This window comes from Macrobrachium rosenbergii, chromosome 54 (genome assembly GCF_040412425.1).
Source record: "Macrobrachium rosenbergii isolate ZJJX-2024 chromosome 54, ASM4041242v1, whole genome shotgun sequence".
NCBI classification, from domain to species: domain Eukaryota; kingdom Metazoa; phylum Arthropoda; class Malacostraca; order Decapoda; family Palaemonidae; genus Macrobrachium; species Macrobrachium rosenbergii.
The window spans coordinates 21,487,603-21,492,602 of record NC_089794.1 but is presented as its reverse complement, the minus strand read 5'-3'; the positions used below and the strand labels follow the sequence as shown (position 1 = coordinate 21,492,602).

At 38.8% G+C, this 5,000-nt stretch overlaps 1 protein-coding gene across 1 annotated transcript in view; it reads left to right on the top strand.

The window, feature by feature from the left end:
- Positions 1-5,000, top strand: part of LOC136834844 (CD109 antigen-like) — a 252,263-nt gene that overhangs the window by 37,447 nt on the left and 209,816 nt on the right.

The window sequence follows — 5,000 nt, the reverse complement described above, 5'->3', positions numbered from 1 at the left end:
ACGTACTCAATTCCTGGTTACGTGCTTTTGATTATAGACGCACTCTGTTCCTGGTTACGTACTCTTAATTATACACGTGCTCTGTTCCTGGTTACAGTTACTCGTTATATATACACGTACTCTATTCTGGGCTACGTACTCTTGATTATTCACGTACGCTATTCCTGGTTATACGTACTCTTATTGTCTTGGTAATTGCAGTGTCACTTTTCAAAATGCATCCCGTAACTTTTGCCAGCTGCGACTTGCAAGGCTAATGGCGCCTGCACGCTGGGGGCTTCAGATAGTTCCACAAGCAGATAGTCATAAAAGATAGCTTGCTAACAGGAAACTACAGTGTTATGCTGGAATACTTTCTTCTCTGAGCATACAAGATAAGGCCAAGGACCTAGTGTGGTAGCATACTACTTTCGTTTGCTACGTTAACATGTCTGTACACACAAGAATTGATTGAAGCCGTACATGTGTCTGAAACAGTATTTTGCCATACTTGCACGTTGTGCTAAATGGCTGTTTGCAAAGTTCTGAAAATTGTAGGCCTGTTCTTTTCGTGGCGTCAGGTATGTAGAAATCTACTGCTCACTGGATTTGACTAAAGCCAAACATGTGTCTATGTCACATGTTCGTTGAAAAATGTAGGCCTATGCTCTACGCCACATGTGCGTTGAAAAACGTAGGCTTATGTTTTACATCATAACACTATCACATGTAAACTACTTCCTCGTGGTGCCAGGTATGTAGAAACCTACTGCTCACAGGATTTGAATGAAATCATACGTGTCTGCGTCATATGCAAGTCATACCTGTCCGCAAAGCTCAAGTGAACGAAATCCTCGGGCAAATTGTAGACCGATAGAGCTTGTATTATTATTTTTTTTTTATCTTATCTTGGACTCGACACTGAAAAAACCGGTTTGTGCGTCCAGCGTCGTGTCATCGTCATTCTTACATCCCTGTCGTGTTTTCAAGTTTAAAATTGAACTTGCTCGTTGCTTTGGGAAGCATGTTCACTTCGAGATTCGCTAAACTACGTCGTACAACGTCAAGGTTTTTTTTTTCTTTCTTTACTCTTGGTCAAACAACTCCACTGCTCGTCGAGTTTAATATGGCGCCAAGTTCACTCTCGATATGAAAAATTATAACCAATTTAAACGTTCTTTCTCCTCTCCCCTTCACAGCAGTGATGTCTAATGTCTGTAAATGTAATCTCTCTCTCTCTCTCTCTCTCTCTCTCTCTCTCTCTCTCTCTCTCTCTCTGTGTGTGTGTGTGTGTGTGTGTGTGTGTGCAAAATTCACGAAGTAAGCAAAAATAGCCAGTGCAGATCGGAAACTCTTACTCTACTGAATAAAGGAATATTGAAGCTCTGGATGAGAGAGAGAGAGAGAGAGAGAGAATTTATGATGGGGAGATACATTGTGTTTTGACAAGGGAAGCGACGGGAGCACACAGTAATTCTGTGCGAGAGAGAGAGAGAGAGAGAATTTATGATGGGGAGATGCATTGTGTTTTGACGGGGAAGCGACGAGCGAGCACAGGAATTTTGTGTGTGTGAGAGAGAGAGAGAGAGAGAGAGAGAGAGCAGGTGCAAATATCTCTCTGAGGAGAAGAGATAAAGGGTGAGTTTAGCCCTGGAATAACGTCAGATTCAAAGGGGAATAATTAACTTTATTAATCACATCAAACAAAAGGTTCATTGTGAGCATCTGGCCATATTTAATAGACAAAAATTCTTATTAATATTAATTCTCTTATTCTGCTTATCTATTTATATATTTATTTATTTATATAAATTACAAAAGTCACATCATAGCGTCACCGTGACAGATCAGATTACAGCACCCGTCCACTTGGTTAGGTTAAGAAGTAAAGATTAGACTTATGGGATACGTAATCCAATTATAGAAAATTAAAGGGTATTGGACGTGTAGGTAACACTCGAAACACCATCCCATCTCACGTTTAGTCTGCGGAAAGCAACACTCTCTTGAGTGCTCGCTTCAGTGACTGTTTAATAATAATAATAATAATAATAATAATAATAATAATAATAATAATAATAATAATAACCCGAAAAATAAGGTATAGCAGGGTAACAACAACAATATATTAATAATAATAATAATTCGAAATTTAATGCCAGTTAGGATCATAAGGAAAAATAAAACAATTTTACTCACAACGCCAAAAAAACCGCACCTGCTTAGAATTTTTTTTTTTTTAGTATATTTTTTTATCCCAAATTGAGTCTAGAGCCCCACCTGCGCCTAAAGACTTCTAGCTGATCCACATTATTGTTATTACTATTCAGAAGCGAAAGAAAGAGAGAATTTAAGTAGAATTTGTAAGTAGCTTCTCCTTTGAAAGCAGAAATTGCAGATGTGTGCATGGAATTATATCCAACCTTTACAGGGACGCTGTGACTTCACTTTCATAGAAGCCAGTATTATTATTATTATTATTATTATTATTATTATTATTATTATTATTATTATTATTATTATTTTATTATTATTATTATTATTATTCAGAAGATGAACCGTATTCATATGGAATTAGCCTCGCCCGAAGAATCTAATTCCTCCTCTCACTCTCTCGTGAGACTTTAATAGTCTCATGACCACTAGACCAAGAGACTACAATTCAATGTTTGTGCGTATACTCACAGACTGTTGTTTTCTGCCTATTGTCTCATGCATAAAGAAGATTCCGGTAAAGTTTTTTTTTTTTTTTATTTCGCGTTTGAGACAGATCGTATCTGTAGCGTCACCTCATTGTTTTTTTTTTTTTTTTTTTTGCGTTTCCCCCCCTTCACTTTGATTCCATCTCTTGTCATCGCGTTGTTTGTTCTCGCTGTTGATGGTGTTATCAGCTCTGGAGGGAGGAAAAACAACTCAAAGGCATATATATACAGTTTCCGAGCAGATGAAACAACAGCTCTCCGCTGTGCCAACTACTCTGCCAGTTGTTTTATGTTTCCTTTGAAGCACTTGTCCCAAACCCCAGCCCCCGCTCTCTCTCTCTCTCTCTCTCTCTCTCTCTCTCTCTCTCTCTCTCTCTCTTTCCCACCTCTCCATCCCTCCTTCTCACCCCACTCCCTCATTTCCACCGCCACTTTCTCTCCCTCATTTGCAGAAGTTTGCGCCGAAATCTATTCCGGGAGATTTTAGATTCAGTTTGCTTTGTTAAAGCATAATCCTCCTTGCCCGGTGGATTTCGCGTTGTTTTGGTTCCATTTTCTTCCCGAGGCGTTGTTATTCATGAGTGCTTTGAATAACGGTTTTTCGGAATGGCGTAATAATGCGAGGTAATGGGTTCGTAAACAGGTCTTGACGTGATGCGTATATATATATATCTATGCCTATTTTGGACTGAATTAAATTGCTGATATATTTTTCACCAAAGTATACCCTTCACTCTCTCTCTCTCTCTCTCTCTCTCTCTCTCTCTCTCTCTCTCTATCTCTCTCTCTCTCTTTACACCTTAGAGGGCGTTGGCTCCGTTCAGCTTCTCCACCTAGGCAGCTACACACTACAGTTGACTAAATACAGGGTACATATTTCACTGACAAGGTTAACTATGGGACAGCTAGAACTCTTTTGGCTTATACATATATTATTATATATAATATATATATATATATATGTGTATATATACTTTGAATATCCTTATAAATTTATATCTATCTGTCTATCTACACACACACACACACACACACACACACACACACACATATATATATATATATATATATATATATATATATATATATATATATATATATATATATGTGTGTGTGTGTGTGTGTGTGTGTGTGTGTGTGTGTGTGTGTGTGCTCATGTGTATGTACTTATTTAGGCTTCCTTCTTGTGACCGTTTGCTAATAATAATAATAAATTCTCTACCGTAACAAACGACCTTTACTGAGCTTCATAAAGCTTTTTATTTTCATTTTTCAGACCTTAATTACGACTGACAGGTTAATGATTAGTTCACAAAAGCCCTCCCAATCGGAAGAACTCACCTGTATGCAAGTCGATGCCACGTAGCGGATATAATTGTTCGTAATTTGGTGGGGAGGGGGGGGGGCGATTATGGAAAAAAAAGGGGTAGCAAAGAAAGTAATTGAGCTTTTATTTCTCCCTCTCTCTCTCCCTCCGTTTATATATATAACCTCCGTCCTCCGTCTACAGAGTATTCATGAATTTTAGTCTAGGCTTCACATAGTCTAGCTTCTAACGAAGCAGCTTTGCGCCTCTCTCGCTCTCTCTCTCCCCCCCCCCTCTCTCTCTCTCTGTTTCTCTTTCTCAATTTGAATTGGGGAAGGGAAGAAGATGAGGGGGGGTGGCGGGTTATTATTTGGTGGGTGGACCGGAGCCCCGGAGATAAGCATATGAGACTAGGTCTAGTATTTGGGTTACTGGGATAAGGAGAGAGAGAGAGAGAGAATCATTGTTTTATGAATAGTTGCACTCCACTGGGGTTAATAACTCCCAAAGGACGTCCAGTTTATAATTATGATAATGATGGCACAATTTTTGACAGAGTACTGACCTCTTGTCACATTTCATAATTCCACTTTCCCTTCTTCATCCCACCTGCGACCTACGTCACTTGTTTAACGGTTAAGCCCATTAGTCCCGCTTACTTTCTTCAGTCTTGCTGTCCAACACCTCTAACTGTGAGATTTTTCTCCCATTTCCTCTTTTAGATCCTTGTACTTCATATCCTTATTATTACTATGAGCGATGTCAATACTATTCCTACTACAGGGACTATTAGTATCATTACCATCAGTAAAAATGAAATGATTGAAGGCAACGGTACAGTAGTATTATTGCTATCAGTAACAAAATGATTCCAGACAGGGGTAACTGTGTTTTGGTGTTCGGCACAAATTAATATTTGTCGGAGTTCGTTCACTCCTCGTAGATCGATCTAGTTGACCTTGTAATAGCGAGATCTCAGACAATGTTTCTTGCAGTTTATGCAAGCCTTATGC